General features: G+C 35.3%; 1 non-coding gene across 1 annotated transcript; it reads right to left on the bottom strand.

Annotated features, from left to right (window-relative positions):
- Window positions 1-14,430: 14,430 nt before the first annotated feature.
- On the bottom strand, window positions 14,431-14,503 carry TRNAT-CGU (transfer RNA threonine (anticodon CGU)). Its single transcript has one exon. It is a non-coding gene; the product is annotated as a tRNA-Thr (tRNA).
- Between the last annotated feature and the right edge of the window lie 10,523 nt (window positions 14,504-25,026).

Raw genomic sequence — 25,026 nt, 5'->3', positions numbered from 1 at the left:
TTGCCTCTTCTTACCGCTTAAGTGACATATTGATTTTACTGCTTTAGGCTTTTAACATATTATTTTTAGAAACGTTCAATATAGTAATAATTATAAATTGGAAACTTACCACTGTAATTTCACCTAAATTGCACTGTTAATTATTGTTTTTAAATATTTGTAAAAATTAAGTAAACTCTACAACTCCACTAAAGTTACTGCATTTCGTGATGCATGTAACATTAAGGAAGCCGTTTGTTTTAAGCTCGCATTTATAGACTGGGGGGAAAAAAAGACAGACGTACTGTACATCACGGTCTGCTGGAGTATAGTAAACACAGAAAACATTTCAAAGCAACAATGTTGAAGATAGATATTTTTGTTTTCCAAAATTGCCGTCATTGAACAGAAACCGAGATGGAGATTTCATTGCAACTAATTAGAAATTCCTCTTTCAGGTATGTAATAAACGATCTTCGAACAAAATAATATACGATACACGAGCGGTATGTTTTCTTTCAATTCTCGGAAATTAAAAAAGCTCAACTGCGTTTCGCTTTTTCAAACTTTTCCTCGAACATGAAAACTTCAACATACCGCTCTTGTAACGCATATTACTATTTTTATATAGAGACTTCAAGTAGAGAACGATTTTTTTTCGCATCTCTTGACTAATATAATGGGCCTATGTAGTAAAGGGGCTTCCAACGAGCGAAGGATGTTATCATCGTTGTACTGTAGTGTCTTCACAGTGATTGTCCGGCTTCAGACATGCTGAGAATGTTAGCACTTCTTTTTTTGTAATCGTATCTATGTATTCTTGATCACGGTACTAATTGTAATGGGTCTCCTATTTCACGGAATTTTAGATTGTTACGCCTGTTGTTAGAGTAAATTTCCCAATCTTTTTCAATTCTTACGACATGCATCATCGCTTTTACTGACAAACAATCATTTTGTCTCGGTAGCAAAATTTTTAAGCTTGTAGATTACGAAACCAGCCAACTTTCATGTTATAGGGAATGTTTCAATGCTTTCTCATGAACAGAACTTTACCAATAACAACTGAACACGCATCATTATTCCCTTTCATTCTACGTTATCTGTTATTATCTAAACCCTGGAATGAATTCAATTTATTATGTAAACATGTATTCCATTCATTTTTATACAGTATACGAATTTTACCTTCTGAGCCACAATGCCATTGTCCGCGGCTGCGCTTACGTCATGCTAGTTGCAAGATAGTCGCAAAAGAATCTCTTTAACTGATCGCTACCACCAATTATTGTTATTACATTGAAAATATAAATAAATTACATAGATATCGCCTGTTTTATATCTTTCAAGGTTGCATAGGCGGAGTTATGGGGCGGCATGTGGGAAGCACTGCGCCCCTCAAACTTGTCTGAACTCTTTTTTTTTTATTAACGTTAGAAAATATTGATTTCAGAAGATCTTTTTTGCTTTTGTTTATGATTAAGTTTTTGTGCTTAAATTGACAAATTAATGTCTTCAAATCATGTATCTGGACTATAATATTTATTTTAAATTTTTGAATGTATAAGAATTTCTATACCTCATTTGAGGAATGGAAGCACTGTAATGTTTCTTTAATAAAAATAAATAAAATAAGCTAATTAGAGTTTGCATTTCATATGATATCTTCAGGAACGCTTAATATAAAAAAGTTGCTATTAGCACTCTTACGTAGTTTTGTTTATATATATATATATATATATATATATATATATATATATATGTGTGTGTGTGTGTGTGTGTGTGTGTGTGTGTGTGTGTGTGTGTGTGTGTGTGTGTGTGTGTGTGTGTGTGTGTGTGTGTGTGTGTGTTTCTGTATTCACTGCGGGCTAAAGCAAGGAGATGCACTATCACCTTTACTTTTTAACTTCGCCCAGAATATGCCATTAGGAAAGTTCAGGACAACACAGAGGGTTTGGAATTGAACGGGTTACATCAGTTTCTTGTCTATGCGGATGACGTGAATATATTTGGAGAAAATCCACAAAAGATTAGGGAAAACGCGGAAATTCTGTTTGTAGCAAGTAAAGCGATAGGTTTGGAAGTAAATTCAGAAAATTCAAGTATGTGATTATATCTCGTGACTAGAATATTGTACGAAATGGAACTATAAAAATTGGAGATTTATCCTTCGAAGAAGTGGAAAAATTCAAATATCTTAGAGCAACAGTAACAAATATAAATGACACTCGGGAGAAAATTAAACGCAGAATAAATATGGGAAATGCGTGTTATTATTCGGTTGAGAAGCTTTTGTCATCTAGTCTGCTGTCAAAAAAATCTAAAAGTTGGAATTTATAAAACAGTTATATTACCGGTTGTTCTGTTTGGTTGTGAAACTTAGACTCTCACTTTGAGAGAGGAACAGAGATTAAGGGTGTTTGAGAATAAGGTTCTTAGGAAAATATTTGGGGCTAAGAGGGATGAAGTTACAGGAGAATGGAGAAAGTTACATAACGCAGAACTGCACGCATTGTATTCTTCACCTGTCATAAAAATTAGGAACATTAAATCCAGAAGTTTGAGATGGGCAGGGCATGTAGCACGTATGGGCGAATCCAGAAATGCATATAGGGTGTTAGTTGGAATTCCGGAGGGAATAAGACCTTTGGGGAGGCCGAAACGTAGATGGGAAGATAATATTAAAATGGATTTGAGGAAGGTGGGATATGATGGTAGGGACTGGATTAATCTTACTTAGGATAGGGACCGATGGCGGGCTTATATGAGGGCGGCAATGAACCAATGCACCTCTAGGTTCCTTAAAAGCCGTAAGTAAGTATATTTGTTTCTGTACGAGAGAGAAAAAGAGAGATTATTTTAATTTATGCCCTATTATAATTTGTATTAGATCTACAGTTCAAGCCCTATACAATTCGGTCCGAAACATCGCGGATATGGATGTAACACTGTAAGAAATATGCCCCCGAAAATACCTTTATTAAATGATCATATTCCGATATGCTGTACTGTATCACAGTCAAGCTATAACGGGGGGAGGAGATAAATGATGTCTCCCTTAATCTCGTTATATGGGGATTATATGGTTTTGCTTTGCCTTCCCCCCCAAGGAAACAGTTCTCTCTCCGCCTATGCCTGTGTGAAAACATTTTACTTTTTCCTAGTCCTTTTTTCTTGGACGCTTCGAGTACGTTATCTAAATTTTCTAACAAGACATTAAAGAATTTTGACATCAAGATAGTTCCTGTGCAAGTCTTTCTTGTACATGTCGAACAGAGTTAGTGCATGAGTAACATAAATATTTCGCTATTGCATAATAAATTAGAAAACAGTAATTCTAATACATCACTAGAAAATAAATTTTCGCTTATACTGACTGCCACATCCGACTGAAAACTTAAACTGACTACCGTAGGGACTGTATGACCCCAATTGAATGGTTCAGAGCCATAGTGGGTCAAACGCCATTTATTAAAAACGGAGAAAGCAAGGGTTAAAGTTAAGTTTATACCACAGTTTAATGAAGATTGACGTATCATTTAGTTTGAATGTGTATACTTTATATTAATTGCTATATGTTTTTGTTGAATCATGGTGATAACTTCATTTTAACCCTTGTTTTCTACCGTTTTAGTAAATGGCGCTTGGCCCACTATGGTTCTGAACCCTTCAATTATCCTGTGTTTTACTATGTTGTTGTTATTATTATTATTATTATTATTATTATTATTATTGTTATTAGCACCAAACTGTCGTCACCACCATAACACATCACAACCGCCAACAACGCCATGCCGGGTCCACACCTGTGGAGTCAGCGCGTCTGGCCGTGAAACCAGTTGGCCCGGGTTCGAATGCCGGTCGGGGCAAGTTACCTGGTTGAGGTTTTTTCCGGGGTTTTCTCTCAACCCAATACGAGAAAAATTCTGGGTAACTCTCGGTGCTTGACAGTCATTATCACCTTCATCTCATTCAGACGCTAAATAACCTAAGATGTTGATAAAGCGTCGTAAAATAGCCTAATAAAAAAATCAACGCCATGCCATCACAACCACGTCACCACCGGGTTATCACCACGTCACCATTGGACTACCAGTATGACCACACTAATATATCAGCACCACCACTTGTACGCCATCACTATCAATTTACCATCAAACGGACATCACTACCACCATCATCACAACTTATAAATGACACATTTAGTTGTCTTGGAAATTGCACTTTAAGATTGCATTATGTTTTCAAGATATAAGTTTACAAAATGGACATGAAGTGTAGCGACGAATTCATTAACTTTTTTTTTTTTTTACATCGGCTTTGAGAAGGAGGACTTTGTGGAACACGCTCTCAGAACTGTGAATATTTTGCTCGACTGCTGTTCCTACTATTCACTAAAACTAAATTTTATTGTAAAATGGACAAAAACCGAGTTAGTGAAGTATTAATTTTTCTGACCCTCCACGGAAGACTCAGTAGAGCGTGTAACGCCTACGGGATAGTCTTCCACGCTTGAAGAACGCTTATGAATCTTCCCTTACACAGATTGCTTTTCTGAGGAGAGACCTAATTTATCTTGAGGAGCATTAATTTTCTATCGATTTCTAATTTTGTGCTGTCGTAAAATTTTCCCGCTTTCCTTTCTTAGTCTTGTCACTAATCTTTGTAACATTTAATTTTCATGACATAAAAGTATTCACTTATTGTAATTATTTGTTTAATGTGCAGATTTTATTGAATGTAGACAAATTCGACTGAATCGGATTGGATTCTCGGCAGAGAAGTGTATTGTTCTCCTCACAAGTAGCTTGAGAGTGTGATCCTTGTTTTGTATATATTCTATGTTATCTTAAGTGTTGTTCTTGCATCATACTGATCATATGCTAAGTAGACCCGCTACTTGTGGCGAATACGAGTACTTCAAGTTGATTCATATCCTCACACGAATGCGAACGAAACCATCCACTTGTAATATCTTCTATTGAAATTGATTGTTTCAGTTTTCATTAGGTATGCACTATAGGCTAGGCCCTACTTTTTTCCGGCTATATACTAACTTATTTCCTAGTTAGAATTGCTCTTGATTGTATTGTCATCATGTAAAAACAGTGGTTTCTCTGTACAGTACAATTATTTAGTCCTGACAGTCGCCGGCGATGTGCGCCTGAGTCAGGCGAGTAAATTAGTTACGCCAAGGGATGTTTGGGTTAGTTACTCGCTTGCCTTCGGAGCGATGAGATGTCATGCGTGCGATAGTGCGGTATGTTTCTAGTACAGTTAAGCTGTACTGCATTCCTTTACCGACCGCTCGCCCTTATCTCTACTCCGGAACTCTCCCCACTACTCCTATTACTTCACCTCTTTCGCGTCGCTGAACTGTCAGGACTAAATAATCGGTCTGTACAGAGACCTTCATTTAATGCTTCCTTGTTAATACTTTCTTTACTACTTCGTTTGGGTGGTCATGGTAACTTTTATAATAATAATAATAATAATAATAATAATAATAATAATAATAATAATAATAATAATAATAATAACAATAATAATAATGATAATAATAATGATCATTACTATTCCCCTTTTTTATAATCTATTGCAGTAAGTAGGCTATTTGATGTTGTCCTCGTTAGGATTACATTTGAAACAATATTATATTAAACTCTAAATATTTGTAACACATAGCTTTCTTTACATTTGAGTTTTTGACATTTTAACTTTTGTTTTTATGCTTTGTTACGACATATTTTGTTGCTGTTATAGTTAGGTTCTTATCATTTCTCCAGATATTCTTGAAATTGTATACAAGAGAGCATATTTTGTTAGTTATGTTCTTATTACGCAGTAGGCTATATATCATACACACATACTCACATATTGAAGAAAACGAGTAATATATAGTTAGAATTTTGAACCTAGGAATGTGTTTATATTAGTGAATAATGATAGCAGATGAATCGATTGCTGAGCCATAAATAAAACAATAGAATTTTGATTCCAAGACATGTCGAATATTAAAAATAAACATTAAAACGATTCGCTGTATGGACTGTTATTTTTCGTTGTTTTTGTTGCTCTAACATTTATTCCTGTAGAACTTCATGTTCCTATATTTCTTCCCTGTTTAACTTTAGAAAATACTAAGAAAACATTTTTGCTTATGTAGGGTATATACTTTTCAGTTTTGTTTTTGAGATCATGGAATTGCTTTATTGAATTTCATAATAATTATAAATCTGATGTATTTTTAGCCGCTTGTAAGTTAGTTTTTTTATTCTTCTGTATTTGGAATTTCAACATTAAATCTAAATCTTGCTTACATGTGTTGGATTTAGAGGCAAAATAATTAATACATAGCGATATAATATATATATATATATATATATATATGTATATATGAAGAGTCCACTGCAAGAATGATGGATGTCACTTTCTTGTCGAAAATGAACCGAGACTGTCAATGCATAGCTTAAGACATATAGAATGTACATAGAGAGTTATATGGCATTAACACTGATATTCATTGTCCAATAATGATTGAAAAATCACAGTTAACCTTTGAGCGCAAAGCATTTCAAACTTCCAATTGCTTCTCCTGCAAAATATATTCCAAATGACATCCATCATTCTTGCAGTGGACTCTTCATATATATATATATATATATATATATATATATATATATATATATATACTTTTTAAGTAAAAATATTAAGGAAGTTTTCCAGTGCCTGTGCGTTGTAGTAAGAAGACCTTTTACATTGTAAAATCAGAAAAAGCGCAAAATGATAGGCTTATCGATAATGAGTAATGACATTGAAGCTGTGGATCTGAAATTTGAACCATAAAAAAAATAATTTGTTCAAATAATTCGAACATCTAAAATGAAATTCTGAGAATAAATAGAAAGTAAGAAATTATTTGAGACGGAGAAGAATGGAACCTACAAAATAACTTTCAGAGAAGAATTCACCATCAAAATCCAGGAACACATACAATAGTGACGTCACAAGACAATAGAGAATAGATACATAATCTGGAAGTATGTTGTGAATTCTATGATCATAGAAGAATTATACGGATATGCTGAAAATGGAGGAGGTAAAATGACATAAATCCTTTGAAGTTAATAATTTTTATGATGGAAGCAAATTGCATGATAATGAGTAGAGCCTTTGGTCACCTAAACGCTCCAAGCAACCCGCAGCAATGTACAGTACGTGTATATAGAGTATAGCTCCGTAGCACCAGCCCTCATCTGCACAGTTGCGTTCTGCTGTTCAGTGAATGAAGCAGAGTCCTGCAGACTGGCCCTCAGCGCAGCACTGTCAGTCCTAATGCTTAAGCAGCCCAGCCCACCCAAGACCAACACTGCTTGGCGCGGCCGCTTCGTAGCCCATCACGCTGGGTTACGCAGCCCAGCTTAGCCCACCGCACTGAGCAGTGCGGTGACGTCATCCCACCAATTGATTGCATTCTACTCCTTTCCTGATTGCGCTTGGCGGGTGGCATAAGCATACAGGACACAGTACAAAATTAAAATATTTTCCACTGCTGTCGAACACAGATTTAAAAACTGTCCCTATGGTACTTTTTGAAATTTTCATCCGACTTTGTATTTTTAAACTTTTTAAACTTCACTACTTTTTATCTAGAGAGATTGTATTTTAGAAAGTATGCTTTCACGGCCGGTGTCTGTGATGAAGTTTTTCCGGGCTGCCATTACACTATCAAAGTTTTTTGCAAAGATCTTTTTATAAAATATATACCTATTATACAATATATGACAGTGTAATGGGTTTTCTTTTGTAAAAGTTCCTTTGATGAAAGATCTTTTATTAAATGTAAGTGCAGCTTGTTATCTTTGATAAAATATTTCTATACCTTGAAACAAATATGGCGGAACGCAAATATAACTAGATTGTTGCTACCACAAAAATTCTGATATCGGAGTATGAAGCAAATGAAATGTAAATAAATAATTTTATGATATAATATTAATATTATTAGGGCGAATCCGGAAATGCATATAGAGTGTTAGTTGGGAGGCCGGAGGGAAAAAGATCTTTGGCAAGGCCGAGACGTAGATGGGAGGATAATATTAAAATGGATTTGAGGAAAGTGGGATATGATGATAGAGACTGGATTAATCTTGCACAGGATAGGGACCGATGGCGGGGTTATGTAGGGCGGCAATGAACCTGCGGGTTCGTTAAAAGTCATTTGTAAGTAAATAATATTTTATAATAATTTGTATAACTTTTCAAGTCCTCTCATTGTAGCTCTTTCAATAAGTTTAGATGTATACCTCTCTTATCACGTCTTACAATCCATGGTTTAAGCCCTGACCAGATATTTATTCATGGTGTTATAAACTTAACGCGTAAATAACAGTGTAAACAAATCGTAAACTTAACGCGTAAATATTAGTATCAACAAATCCGCGGAACGCGTGTTCATTGTTGTGGAACAAGACGTGTTAAGAGAAATTTGTTCCTAATTTTAGGTCATGTTTGATAAAATCTTCTGAAAAGATTTCATGTAGTGTAATATACCCTAAATCCTATCTTTTATCAAAGATCTTTGATGTAATATTTTAGCATAATATTCTTTGTCAAAGAATTTTGATAGTGTAATAGCAGCCTCACAGAGACTGTATTTTCTTTGCGATGCACCATTATTTGAACTCATCTTGAAAAACAGAAATCAGATGTTTGAAACAGTAGCTGATCGTTGATCGAACCATACATACAAGCACAAACCCGCACCAACTCAATTCATAAGTAAGTGATAGCGGAAGCTTGGGCTCATGCTTTGATACAAACAAGTTCACCGCACTAAACCGCTCCACAAGCAGTCCGCCGCGACCCGTGCGGCGGTGCAGGGTGACGGCACGGGCTAGTTCCGTGCGTCACTGCTCAGCCCGTTGCGGTCAGCGAAGGGGAAGCCCGTGGATTTGGACAAATCTGCACGACTCTGGAATGAAGTATGCGGTCAACATGCCAAAACAAACCGAAGGTAGGCGCTTGGCGATCAGTGCTCTGATAGAAGAATTTGGTAACTAGTATTTCATGCAGAAAGAAGAAAACATTTTCTGTAAGGTATGCAACTTAGAAATAAAAACCAACAAACAGCGTTTTATAGAGAAACATTGCAACACGAAAACACATGTTACACGTGTAAAAGAATTGAATCGGTCATTGCAGAAAGGGGATAAGTCATGAAAAACGCGAAAATGAGTTAAGAGTGCCATTGCTTTCTTCAGACCTAGACACACATTTTCATAAAGAAATGGGACAAATTTGCTCATTCTCAACGCGAAGCAGAGTACCATAAGCAGCGCAGTCATTGCAGAAAGGGGACAAGTCAGCGACTTACCTTCTTTCTGCACTGACTGACGACGTGATGCAACTGAGTCCCGCGGATCTATAAGTTACGCGCCCATCAGCTGATAAGGAAAATAACAGATAAGCTAGAAGTAGTAAGTGACAAACGTAAACGCAATGAAATTAACTACCGCAGAAATATAAATAAGAGAAATAAACAGAAGGGATTGGAACGTCAATTCCATTGGGAAGTCTGTAGCAGCCCGTACGACAGGAGAACAATGTAGGTAAAAAACTATTCTTTGTTTAGACGCAACTTTGGGTCATCAATTTTCAACATTCACAATTTGAAAGATCGTACGGCGCATTTCTATTCCTATCATGAAGGTATAGGCCACAAACCTCCAAGTTCCTTCTGAACTACATTGAAAATAATGTCCCTTCTTCAGTCAAGGAATTGTATCTTTTCTCTGATAACTGTGGAGGGAGGGCAAAATAAAAATCATACTGTAATTCGATTGTTGCTTGCACTGATCCAAATGGGGAGATTTAACAAAATCATTCATTATTTTCCACAACGAGGCCATCCATTTCTTCTCTGTGACCACAACTTTGGTGTAGTGAAGCGCAAACCAGGGAAGACAGACAGGGTATATGTGCCAGACGAATACAATACCTTAATCCACCAGGCAAACATGAACAACAGATTTTCTGTAGAATCAGTTACTACTGATGATATTTTGACTTTTAAATGCTGATGGCCAGAGTATTACAAGAAAACCACCTGCTGATTAGACACACTGGGGAAGAAAGGGAAAGATAAGAATATGTTTTCTTCAGCACAATTCAGTGAATTTGTTTACTCTAAAGATGATCCAGGATGTGTGACTGCCAGTTTGTTCATTGGTAGTAAAATGAGGAAACACAGATTCTGTATGAAAAAACCAGGTTCTGGACGCATAGTAACGCCTACACAAAAGTATACAATGGGAAAATTTCCATTAATACGAATAAAACTTGGAGATGTATCGAAAGTGAGGCAATACATTCCATTGGAACACACTTCCTTTTACGAAGAGATCCTGAACTGGCCACCTTGTGACAAGGAATCTACAAAGGCTTCCAACATTTAACAATACACTCTATAACAATTGAAACAAATGATTGTGGAGTACTTTATTGTATTTTTTATTGTGCCCTCCTATATGCAGTTTTTGAGTGTTAGTTTAAATGTAGAATTTTGATTTAAAACTGTGATATAAAATCACATATTGGTACATTTCTATAGTAGGAACAACGATTAAAATGCAAAAATAATTATGTAAATGGTGAGAATAATGTAGTAATTGCACACAAAATCATCGTAATCATTATAATTATTAACATTTAGTTTGTTTTCAAATATTACATTAGCCCAAAATTGTAAATTATATATTTTTTCTTCCATATTTAACAATTCCTTGCAGAAAGGGGATAAGTCATGGTTCGAATAAACAACTTTAAACAAAAGTGTTTGAGATGTCAAATGTCTAACATGATGTATTATATTTCACTAGTCATAAACAAAGTAAGAAAAAATATTTATAATGATTGCTCCAGTATTTGAAGAAGAAAACAGTTTTTATTGATTATCTCAAAAGTAAGATTTCATGACTTATCCCCTTTCTGCAATGACCGATTCAATTGTCCTCAAAGCATGGAAACGTGCCTTCCACTTCCGACTTTCCCGCTAATCGGTCTGAATTTTACAATGGCTTGTGTAAAATGTTGGTATTAGCCGGTATTCCATTTGAAAAGATCGAAAATTGTCACTTTTAAGAATTCATGGAAAAATATACAGAAAGAAAACTTCCTTGTGCAACAACATTATGTAGATACCATTTACTGCCCTACTATGAAAATGTGGTAGCTCGCATAAGGGTATCTGAAAATGTTTATGATAATTCTTTGTAATGCATAGACGCTCGTAAAGTTCATAGACGATATAGTTTTGTTTAATGAGATGTACCCCAACCTGTGTGACGTCTACAGTATGTAATTGCAATATATTTATTGTAAAAATGTTTCTTTGACTTAAAAGAAATAGTTTATTATTATTGAGTCTTATAAAATAATAATTTGTCGCAAGATTACAGTAAAATATATCGTACGTACTTTTCACAACGTACACACACAGAGACGCAAGATGTAAACCAAGGCTGGGCAGCAAGACCGGATTCTACTCTCTCACGGGGAGCCATATGATTTCTCTTCATCCCCTTTCTTCCCCGCCGAACACCGCGCAGCGTTGATTCGGTGACGGATGAATGTTAAGCGTCCCCGATTAGAGTCTGGATCTGCTCCCGATGCCCAGCCCTGATGTAAACACACAGTAGCTTACAGTACCGGGGAGACTGATTCGCTGCTGCTTGTACTGTTTTCATTGACAGGGCTCTCCGTACATAGCGAGGTTAGAAATGCTCGACTTATACCTAACGGGTATCCGAAGTGACTGAAGGCAGGGCTCTAGCTAATGATTTTCTTAGTTATATGTATCTGCCTTCGTACCTAAGTAAGATAATATTATCCAAATATCACAGGTCGAAACTGATTGCAATTATTTGCTTCTTACTTAAGACAGATTGAATAATCAATACTTTTTTAATGCGACCCAAATGTTATACTTAACTACTATCCTATGATGCTAGTGTAACTGACGAATAAAACAGTTTGATTTGTTTCTCGGAATGTTAGCAATGTTCCATGACACAGTCTGAAATTAAGAATGATTTATTGCTGTTATTATTATTATTTTTATCGCATTATTATTATCTTCATCATAATCATATTATATTGTGTTATGTCGTAAGTCAGATTATTTAAATGTGAATTATGTTTCATTCGAAACCGCTATTTTCGTTTAAAAACTATAATTCTGATTTTAAATCAAAGAGTTCTATATATGGGTTACATAAATATACAGTACATATTGTGGTACTGAAACACACCTTTAAGATGAAATCGATGTTACGTAGCGAAATGTTGCTTCTGTTCCTCAAGTGACATGTCAGAGTAATAGCCAACTGACTCGGATTCCAATCGCGGAAGGATATTGAAATTTTATGTTCCTTCCGTGTGGTGACCTTCAGTTATAAAAACCAATGATCAGGAGTATGTATGTTTACTGTTGGCTATGATTCTGAAAAAAAAATAGAAGCAGAAAGTCACCTTTGTAGACGTGTAAATACTACTACTACTACTACTACTACTACTACTACTACTACTACTACTACTACTACTACTAATAATAATAATAATAATAATAACAATAATAATATAATGATGATGCTGCCACCGGTGTAGCTCAGTCGGCTAAGGTGCTTGCCTGCCGTTCCGGAGTTGCGCTCGGGCGCGGATTCGATCCCCGCTTGAGCTGATTACCTGGTTGGGTTTCTTCCGAGGTTCTCCCCAATCGAGGACCGTTTTTGCAAAACTTGCTAACTGCAAAATTTGCAAAATTGGGATTTTGATGGATTCGTTAACATACTGTAAGGCAGGCATCTACATGATGTTCAAGGCATCTTAGTAAAATTGGATTATTTCTCTTCATTGTAGTGTGTCAAAGTGTGATCGTTTTTTCAAAACTTGCTTTCTGCTATAAGTGAGAGTTACAGCAAAACTTGATTACTATAGTGTTTTTTCTCTCCTGTAAAATTTAGTTTTTTCAGTTAGCAAGTTTTGCAAAAACGGTCCTCAATTGTAAGGCGAATGTTATGTAATCTGTGGCGAATCCTCGGTCTTACTTGCCAAATACCATGTCGCAATCATCAATCTCATCGACGCTAAATAACCTAAAATTTGATACAGCGTCGTTAAATAACCAAGTGAGAAAAAATATATAATATAATGATGTAATTTGCAGCTCAGTAATGTCTTTTTATCTATGCCTATAAGATATATATTTTCCTATAAATCCATAGAATACTTTGCTTCATTGTTCGTGTAGCCTATGTATAGTTGTAGAGTTCAGTTATTTATTTACAAAACCGCATTTGAAGATAATCATATGAACAATAAAAATACATTATTAACCTCACACTATGTTTTTCATCTTTTCGCATTTCTTACGTCGAATACAAATTCTTCTTGTGTCTACCTCACACGTTTTTGTGGCTTTTGTAGAAGTTTCTGACTGCGTATAGGCCTATATCGGGAATGCTGCTGTGTAATATCTCATTCAGTACGTAGGATTGTATTCAAAGGACATTCGATTTGTTAGTCGAGTAAATTACCTGTAGATGCTCACGGAAACAATGTATACTAATAACATTACCATGCAGATTGTAATTCCTCTGCATTGGAGTACTGCGTATTTGAACTATCTAGTGCATTGCACGTAGCCTATTGGACATAATCCTGCTTTCATCTTTCCTTATTATCTTCTGCTAATCATCGTAACATAACCTGATGCATAATGTCGTATATGAGACTATAAAGTTGCATCTTCTTACTCATCTGATGCATTCCGCATTTATTAAAAGAAGATACTCAACGTGCAACATCATCTTACATAAAAGTTTCTTTTGTGATCATTTTTTTTTTGTTAAGCTTCTTGTAAATGTTATTTACGGTGGATTTGTTTCTACTTCATCGTGGAAATTTCACATTCTGTGTTTCATTGCTAGATATTATTCTGGTTGTATCTTTACAAAATATTGATGCTTGTAAATTTGTTATGTATGGAGGCCATTTAATCCATGAATATTTCACACAAGGGACAATTCCCCAAAATATTTCACCCAAGAAAATTCATTCAAGAATATTAATCCAAAAATAATTCGCCCCACATATTCCATTCTAATCCTCACCTTAGGAACATTCACCCAACAATATTCCCATATCCATATCCATGGTAATATGGTAATGTTTTGTGTACAGTTTTAAATTACCACTTGCACATACATCAGTATACAGTTTTAAATTTTCAGTTGCTCATAAATGGCCTAATGGGCGATCAGGGAGAAATTATACAAAGTGAAAGGAATGAAATGATTTTGGTCCACAGAGGATGTCTATACAACTTGCACTCAAGAAATTCTAACAGAACTAAATTGTATTGGACAATTAATATTTGAGGAGAAAAATTCGCTCCAACGCCGGGGATCGAACCCGGGCCCTTGGTTCTACGTACCAAGCGCTCTGACCACTGAGCTACGCCGAATTCAATCCGCAGCACCGGATCGAACCTTCCTCCTTCAGTGTTTCCCTTTGTAATGGCAGTTGACACTAGACATAATTATAGGCTACGTCAACATATAAGCCTAACTTGGAGTCAGGTCACAATGGGAAACACTGAAGGAGGAAGGTTCGCTCCGGTGCTGTGGATTGAATTCGGCGTAGCTTAGTGGTCAGAGCGCTTGGTATGTAGAACCAAGGACCTTGGTTCGATCCCCGGCGCCGGAGCGAATCTTTCTCCTCAAATATTGTCAACATTACAGAGATTATTCTGTATAACAAATTAATAAATCCATAATAAATTGTATTGGGTTTGTAGAAGAAAACCTAAATATAACGAAACGGGCTATTACTACAGCCCCGGATGCTAACGACGTACAGGTTTTGAAGGTTATTGATCACGATCATCCACCATCGCTAAAAGAAGGCGTTATATTAGGTTAAAGAGAGCTGCAGAGAATGAGCCTGTTGCGGGTCCAGCGCAAATTATCCAAATGGGCTGGAGAGTGTACCATCAGGAGTGCTTCCGTTCCTTCCTTTGCGTGAGTCATTAAGAAGGAACATGAATAAAAGACGTCAGAGAAAATTTACCTCAAACCCAAAGTCACTGTCAGATCTTCATGCTTTACCGCAAGAATTCCGAATAACAAGTGGTGAACAGTTTTTGATGTTTGATAGTTTTGATGACCATGACAATGATGATGAACACGATTTTGATCGAATAATAATACTTGATTCGAAATCCCACCTACGAAAGCTGTCCTATTCTGCAACCTGGTATATAGACGGGACATTTAATACAGCTACAGGCACATTTACATATATTATAAATTTGGGACATTGTTCTTTGTTTGAACTTTCTTTTATATTAATAATTTTGGGCAAATTATCCAATGGAGGACTGTTCCGAGGATGAAAATGCTCCTGGACGAAAATTCCTTGGATGAATTGGCACCAAACCGTAAGTATGTATGTATTGTGTTATTTGATGTATGGCTAAGCCTACATACAGTATGTGTCTATATATTTTGTACACTGCTAATTGTATAGCTAAAGGCTTGACTTTTCCGCAGAGGATCAGGACTTAAATTTGCGCCGAGTATAAGCGGCGTTTGTATTGAACAAATATGATGGTGAGGCAGGTTTCCTTAGAATACTTCCGTTTCCTTTGACATAATTTTATAATTTATTCATGAAGACTCATTCATTATTAATATTGATGTAAAAACAACGAAAACCTACTCTTCGCGTTTTATTTTCAAGATATAAATTTCCTTATAATATATTACGTTACAAGGTTGGGGAGTGCTTTCTACAAAATCGAGGAAAAGTTTGAAAAACGAGCAGAGCGAGCTTTTCAATTTCCGAGATTTTTAATGCACTTCACAAACGTGTATTCTACAACTTTTTTGCACGATCATATTTTTAAAATTGCAAATGCAATATATTTTGCATTGAAAATTTGGAGCAATATTATTCCAAAACCTTCGCAAAATTATACTGTAATTGTAACTAACAAGTGCACTGTAATGGGTCTATTTCGGTATAGTTTTATGCTATGAAGAATGGTTTCCCTAGCAACAAGTTTTTGTGTGCAAATTCTAAATTTCAAAGCCTAATAGCTGTATATTACTAATATCATTAGTGATGTAGTAATAATTTTGGATCCCACTACCATTACTACTACTACTACTACTACTACTACTACTACTACTACTACTACTACAGTACTACTACTACTACTACTACTACTACTACTACTACATCCTCCAGCATGCTTTCAGACTATTGTTGGTTCCTTGTCAAAGACAGTCCCGGATCTAGTTATAAACGGAAGTCATCCAGAAAATTCTTTTAATTGCAAAATTCAAATTTTGAGATTTTCTCATTATTCACATGAAATATATTTATTGTTGTGTTTTTTGTATATTAAACTATGTAACATCATTTCTGTATCCAGTACACATTTTTCAAGTATTATGTGGCATTTTTAATCCCAAATCTGTTGTAATTTTATCAGTGGCAGTGAAAAATATTTTTTTTTTCGTAAGAAATTCAATTCACTTTCTCCGGAAAATGATACGTGATGAGACAATTTGGATTTTAAATTCAGATTTAGGGCACACAAATTAGTAATATTCATCTATTTTTATTTCGGAGCAAGACAAGAAGTAAAAATTTGTTCTGTGTTATTGGCATCTGTATTATAGTGACTATATAAATAAACACACAAAAAAGAATAAGAAGAAAAAAAACATTTGCATTGAAACTGAAAGAGGTGTAAAGAAAGAACTAAGTTACAGATGTACCTCATAATATCAGTCATAGTAATCACACCAGACGCATTCTTGAAACACAACGACTAAGAATAAATTTCATTGTGTATTACATTCAGTACAGAATATGCGATACATATCGTATCAGTACAGTTAATTCCTATGCTAAACGCTTGTAAGATAGCGAAATTATTTGTTAAACACATGTTAAGAATTTAGTACACTTGGTAGAAAAAGGTTCATGGACATGGCAACTCGTTTCCGACCTACAACAAACAGCAAGTTAAGAGCACACGGACCTCCAAGTACACAGACGTCAGAAGGGCAGACAGCCGCACGCTGTCATAGCAACTACGTAGTTAATGGGTGCATTGGCAGTGGGTAGGCACTTGTTTAATGTTCGATACGTTAATTGTGGAGTTAGTGTACAGTTGAAATAAATCTGTAAGTATGTTACAAATGGAGGGTTCTTCTAATACACTGTTGCATAAAATTGTGAACAAATTGGGCTCTAAGCATTTTTCAACACATGGAGAAACCTTTGTGTGTAAGGCATGTCATACAACTATAAAAGGATGAAAACGACGATTTGTAAACGAACACTGCAATACCAAAAAACATAAGTCAAATATAGAGTTAATGGAATGACTACAAAAATGACTGGCTAACGTTCTATGTGCCGATTCTAAATAAATAAATAAATAAATAAATAAATAAATAAATAAATACATAAATAAATAAATAAATAAATATTTACTTATTTACATACCAACTTAACTGCAATTCGATTTTAAATTAAATGTTTACAAATTTAGCAATAGAAACTTTACATAAGGAACAACATTTTTATTATTATTTTCCTGTAATGCCCAACATACTAAATACTGTTCTTCTTCTCTCTTTCGTTTAATGCACCAGTCGTATAACTGAACTGAGTAAATACAATGCATCCTCTTTTTTTTTTTAAATATATACAATTACACTGTATGAACATGCAGACCTTAATGGTATTTGATGTCGCAAATACAAACAGCACTTATTTCAGGTACAATTTGTAGTTAGATAAAGTGCATGTTGTATTGGGTCTGTTTGTTCACGCATCCAGTTGTCCTTCGATCTGCGACCGAAATTTGAAACTCTGTGGTAAATGTATCACAAACTGTATAACCCGACCAGAAAGTTATTACCCGTGGCAGAAATTTGAACACATCTGTGTACACATTCGTCCGACCCCTCAACAACCCGCGGCTTCCTACCGATGAAAGATGATGTTGTGTATACGAACAGCGGCGCCTCAAGGCCATTGATAATAACATTCTGGTCGGGTTATACGACCGTGGGTCGGAAATGGCGAGGCCTACTCATCAAACATCTCTCTATCATTCCTGGAGCACCAGAATTTAATGTATTACGGAGAACAACAATTTAAACACTGCTGGACTGCTCACATCGTACGCAACACAATTGTCTAGCGCCTTAATCTTCGTAACCCAAGAATGTGGTTCATTCTCGTTTGCTGGTTTTTCTCACTGTCAGCACAGCAATAATAATAATAATAATAATAATAATAATAATAATAATAATAATAATATTATTATTATTATTATTATTATTATTATTATTTTTCTGGCGTTTTCCACAATACAGTGGTTTACCGTCGTGTCGTATCCATCGGGCACAGCTTTGCCGACTGCTCTATTCCGCCGAACAGGTGGCAGGCCTATCGCGGGGAGATGTTACGATGATAAAATGAGAGTAGTGATGATGACGAGGTAATGAGGACTGTGATGGAGTCGGGTCATGGCTCTTGGAACTATACTGTAGTATTATAATAATGATGATAATGCTTCAACAAAGTATAATATTGTTAAATTACCATTTTTATGGAAATTGATATGTCTTGAATGTCTCAGTTGATACGATTTTTTTTCATTAAGCCTTAATGTAGTACAGGCCTTCAGAACCCCTAAGTAGGGGGAATATGACGTCGGCCTCACTCAATTGTTATTGGGGATGATCGACTTCCGGGTAGAGTTGTTTACATTCTCTGCCCGTACAAAGTCCATCAGTGACGGCACTGTACTTTTCAAAAAGGATTGTAATACATTGTATTTATAATGCGTTATCTCGTTTCAAGTTTTACACTTACGCTAGATTTCCTCTCGGTAGTTTCTTTGAGATTTCTTTGCACCTAACCTGCTTTAGATTTTCGAAAACGTTCCTCCTATCATCACTTAAGAAAACAAATTTAAGTAATGAACCTTGAAAGTCACTATTAATTTCAATTTACAATGAACACAACGAGTGACGTCCTTACAGTATATATATATGTATATATATATATATATATATATATATATATATATATATATATAATCAACATACAGTTCGTAATAATGAACTTATCCGAAAGTTTGTGCATTCCATAATTCTTAATATGGGCTTTGTTGAAATGTGGTTTAATATTGAAATGACGAGTAGAAATAAATTGTATGGGACGCAGTAAACAAGCAATTCTTTCGTCTTCAACAACAAAATAATCATATTCGCATATTCTTTGGAAGCAGTATTTCTTCATGGGTTTAGATTTTGCCAAGTTCCAATTCTCTTTAAACTGCAGTACGCGTATTGTATATTCATTAATATATATATATGTATATATATTTATTTATTTATTTATTTATTTGGCTGGAGTGCGTTACAATGTTGAATGACAGCATTGACATGCGGTCATATAGCTGTCACTCACTTATCAACGTACAATTTATTTATCGTCCTATTACTAGTAAAATCAGTTAAGATCAATAATGCAAGTTTTGTAAAAACAGGAATTAAAACTTTATTAATGCACGAAAAATCATAATAAATTCTTCAAATTAAGTAATTGGTTTGTTGTCTGCATGCAACAATTCGGACTTATTTCATTTTAGTAGAATACAGAGCATGGAAAGACAAGTCGGGGATTGTACTTAACTTATTTTACACAAAAAGTGGACTTAATCGGCTTTACTAGTAATAGGACGATATATACATACTGTACATTACATGCACACATACATTTTAAAATTTATTCTTCATGTCTTTTAACTTATTTGTTTCCCTCATTCATTTTTCTCTTAGCTTCTAAAGGTATGTTCTTAAGGATTTTATTATCTATTCATTTGTAATTCTTGATAGCGTATTGTATACCTGCCGCCGCGAGAATGAATGTTGATGCAGCCGAGCGTAACTAGAACGCTATGATAGCACTGGTAGAAAAGGTGGATGGGGTAAGAAGGGGCACTAAGGCAGTCGCTCTGAGGAGCTACAGTTCTGCAGGTCTGTACAATGTCGATAAAGAGAAAGTGGTGCTGAAAAAATCAATTTCTGTATTTCTCTGGAAATACAAGTTCTTAGCATCTCTGATACTGAAAAATTAGTGGAAAATTTCATGTGTATCTCTGTTACCAAAAAATGTTACACTTACCCTTCTAGATACCTAAAATACAAGTTAAATAAAAATACTGGCGAAATAATGCGAAATTGGGATAATTGGAGAAATATGTCAGTAACCACGAAATAACCCCTCTCCTCGCAAGAACTACTAACTATGCACCAAAATTTTATTCAGCGTTGTTAAAAATATAAGTTTGTGACTTTTGTTTCATTTAATTTGTCAGTTGTTTGGTATAGTAGTAGTAGTAGTAGGTTTATACGCCAATATGTCTGTATTTCTTCCATGAACATTGGGTAAACTCACTTTTATTACCTCTAGACCTATGACTATCGAAGAAAGATCGATTTCAGGAGTCGATAGTATGTTATGCAATGGAAGTAACAAAAAATGTTGTATTAAACATAACATAATGCAATTAATTGATAACTTATGTCACGAAATATACACCAAACTGCAACTTATTTCACAAAACATCGACCGAAATAGTGGCAGGTTTAACACCGAAATAATCGATTTTATTTCATCAAAAAAATGCTGCCCTTAACGATTAGAAATGCTGTTATTTTAATATTTATGTTACATCACAGCATTGTCCAGGAAGACAACTACAACATGCATTGTTGAATATTCAAGTTTTGCGTTGTATGTTCTATTATATTTAGGTAAATGTTTTTAGTTGTCTGGGTATATGTGTAAGAATAATTTGTAATGGTCCCATTCATTTTTGACCATGTATTTCGTAGGGGTCTATAGAAAATGTACCATGCTAATTCTCATACACACCGTTAATATAATTTATTCTTTTGGGTCACCATATCCATTTTGAAAACGTATGTAAACTTTGTTATTACTCGACCGAGGCGAGTGGAGCCGCGGGCGTAATGTGAACTATCGCGATGCGGTATTACGAACGCAGGAGCAGTTGCGTCACTGTTCCGGGCTGCAGGACTCCTCTGGGCCTTGGTCGAGTAATACACTTTGAAGTCAAGGTAGGTGTTTTTATTTAATATTCATATGGGTTTTCAGAATAAATATTCCATTATTTCTTACTTAAGGGGTTCACGGGAATTGTATAGAACTGCATGAAGAGTTTGAAAACATTACACCTATATGCTTGCATGTTTTTAATGAAAACTAGTTGTAATTATTATACTCTTTGAATTTATTTTTATTTTGTGCCTTCTCTGGAAGAAATAATATTAATCTGAAGAGGAAGCCATTTCGCTTTATAGAATGACTGGCTGTTGTTTACCTTTAAAATAATCTGAAATAACGTAAACATATAGATTAATATTTGTATTCAGCTTTGATGTTTTAATTTTCATGAGACGTTTTAGTAACGAAAATTTTGTTTACCTATTTATATTATTAAAGTAATAAAGAAATAACAAGTTTAAAAACACGGTTTAAAATTAATGATTATGTAGGCCGACATAATATTTTGCGGCTAATTAGACTGAATATGCTAGGTGCGAACATATTTGACAAGAACCATATTTGTTTTACAATATACCATGGTTGTAATTTAAACAAAAATAAAACTGCAAATATTAGCCTTTAAAGAATTGGCAAAACTTAAAACTGTTCACCATGGATAAATTATATATAAATAAGCAAATACAACCATCTAGATCATCAATATTACATAAGAAATTAAGTTAAATGTGTTAATTATTTTACAAAGCCGGGTGTCGCGGGTTCGATTTCAGATGGAGTCATGGATTTTTCCAATTATTGATCTAATCCTTCGGGCTACACTGTGACTATAGGGTCGACTCAACAACTACCATGGAGATTTCCTTGGAGGTAAAGGCGAAAAGCACGTAGAATTAACATCTCTTCCTACTGCTACTTTTGCCGAATGTTTGTAAATATGCGAGAGCCTTAACCTCCCGCTAATTTGTAGACCTGCATGGCCCGTAATAGAAATGTCAGTATTGTTTGTGCGGTACATTAAATTCAGAATAAAGAGAAAATAATAACAGAAATTAAGGTTTTGGCGATACGCGTATTAGTAATGTCTCTCAGTTCTATAATATAGTATTTAAGATTTCTTTCCATTCACGTAAATATTTAAGAAGCATTAGGCCTATAGAATGTACACTTATGGGTAAGAAACATAATAAAGAGATTCTAAAAGAAGTAAACATTTAAAAATTGACAGTAAAAGTAATGGAATATTGACGCAAGAGGAAGAAACACTTTAAAACAGACATGCTCAGCGCGGGCATTTCTAGCCTTTAAACGAGTTGGACCAGTGACGTAGAATATCTTTTAAGCGTGTACCTGCATGCTATTCTGTGATTCTACGTCACTGTTTCACCTCGTTTAAAGGCTACAAATGGCCGCGCTGAACATGCCTGCATTGGAAGTATAACTTAAGACATATTTCGAAATTAAAAATAATTTGTAAACCTGTCAGAAGTAGAAATACTGGGAAGTCGAGAGAAAATTACTGTTGCAGAAACTTCATGTGACCACACACGCCTGAGATGCCAAAATTATTACGATTATATTGACGACAAGGAAATTTTAAGTGCCAGATCTTCAGGCCTAGAGGCTTAGTCCTTGTGGACGATTGTAGTGGTAATGGTGATTTAATTGTATCTCTTAGAAATTAATTTAAATTAAATTAATAAATTATTGTTAATAATAATAATAATAATAATAATAATAATAATAATAATAATAATAAACCTATTTTGTTATTGTTTAGTCAACTGTCTGAATAAAAGTCTGAACCTCACAAGTGATAGCAACGTACCAGCAACTAAGCCAGGGGTAGGGTGGCCAGTTCCTTTCCCCTCTCCATTGCATACATCGCCAGTTGGCTACATATTACACTAATCAGATTTCAGATATATTCAGACAGTTGTTCTTCTTCTGACACATATCAGGATGTAGGCTACAAACTGATTTCACATCAGCCAGAACCTCAATCAGAGGACCTATATAAATATTTAAATATAAATAATTAAGTTTTATATCAATGTCAACATTATTAAATGTCAAAAAAGAATATTTTAAATATATCAGTTTGAGTTTCGACTAGATAGAGATATACTTATAAATTTGTGGTTTTGTGAATTTTGTATATATAAAACCGTTATGGCCTAATGTTGGTACGATTTCGGTACCTACGCCTAAGTTTCTGCATATTACTCTGTGGAACGACACTATGGCGGAGTAATTTAGTGCCGTTCCATATGTGTGTATACTTGATGCCTTCTTTTTGCGCGATATATAGCTTGAATGTGTAAATATAGAGTGAAGGATGTAAAGCCGTCAGTCGTAAAATTTGACGTGGGTCTATTTTCAGAAGTGACTGGAAGAGTAACAGTAACATTTATGTTGCCGTAAATTAGAATTGCTGCTAGTGTTATTTCGTTTTCACGCCTGTTTCTTTTGGAAATAGGAAAATCAAACTAAACAACGCTTGGTTCCCGCTAGTGTGCGTGTATGTATGTTTGTGTCTGAGGAACAAATTATGGGATGGGTTTTGAGGGGAATGTAGGATAGTGCATGACGAAGCAACAATTTTTTGTGCCTCATAGTTTTTTTATGTTTCAGTCACATTTCTTCAGATTCACTTTTACACACCCTATAAATCTGGGCCTTCTTGTATTTCTGGTCTTGAAATTTTCCTGTGTTATATGTGTTTAGAGAGATCTGCATGAATGACTTACGGTTTGGTATCCGGGTCGTATATTCTTGAGAAACTCAAAAAGGAACGAGATCGGTGAAAAAGGTGAAAAGAAAGGGTGGGTCTACGACTATGGATGTCGATGTGTTTTTGAAGGGAGTTGTACCTCTGATACTGCCATGTTTTCTGTTGCTCGCGAAATTTCGATTTCCTGGAATGGCGTCGTAAAGAAGGTTATATAGCTTTTCTGGGGTGAGGAGGAGAGGGCAGAGTCGAGAAGTTACAGCTTCGGAGAAGAGACGAACGGAGACTAGCAAACAACGAGGAAGAACACAACAAAATTGATCGAAGAATCATAAAACGTAGAGAATGAAGAAGAGATGGTGCTAAATAGGAAGAAATGGAAGCAACCCGTCAGATATGTGTATACCAGTTCAAACTACATAATTCCTTATATTGTTGAAAGTAGAATAGACTACTTTGGCTTATGTCTCCGAAGAACTAAAGCTTGACTGTTACTACCACCAGCATTATCGCTACCACCGTCGTTACCCCAACTCCAACCGTCATCAACATCAATATCATTATCATCATCATCCTCATCATCATTTCATCCTTGTAATCGTTATTATCATGCTGACCCTTACTGTCATCATCCGTAACATAATCGTTATGATTAATCTCATCCTTGTCATCGTTATTACTGTAATTCATCACATATTCATTACATATGAGGTCTCGCCTACCTCACTGAATATTACACGATTACTATGAAGTAGCCAATGTTTATTATCACCATTCAATTCGAGAGAAATTCGTTCCGGCACTGGGAATCGAACCCGGGACCTCTCAGGTCTACGCGCTGAGTGCTCTTTCCAACGAATTTTTCTCGAATTAAATGGTGATAGTACACATTGGTTACTTCATAGCAGTCGTGTAATATTCAGTGAGGTAGGCGAGACCTCATATATAATGAATATGTGATGTATTAAGTGTTAGCAGTTTTCACAAACTGATGTTGAATATGGCCATAAAGTCATTTAAATATGCGCTCCTGCATGTATGATTTACATTGTCTAAAGTGCAGGTAGTAAGGCCGTAAGACATTACGAGAGGAGTTCGGTCGGCACCGTGGATCGTGTCCCGGCATAGCT

Source organism: Periplaneta americana, chromosome 1 (assembly GCF_040183065.1).
Source record: "Periplaneta americana isolate PAMFEO1 chromosome 1, P.americana_PAMFEO1_priV1, whole genome shotgun sequence".
NCBI classification, from domain to species: domain Eukaryota; kingdom Metazoa; phylum Arthropoda; class Insecta; order Blattodea; family Blattidae; genus Periplaneta; species Periplaneta americana.
This window is presented reverse-complemented; position numbering and strand designations above follow the sequence as displayed.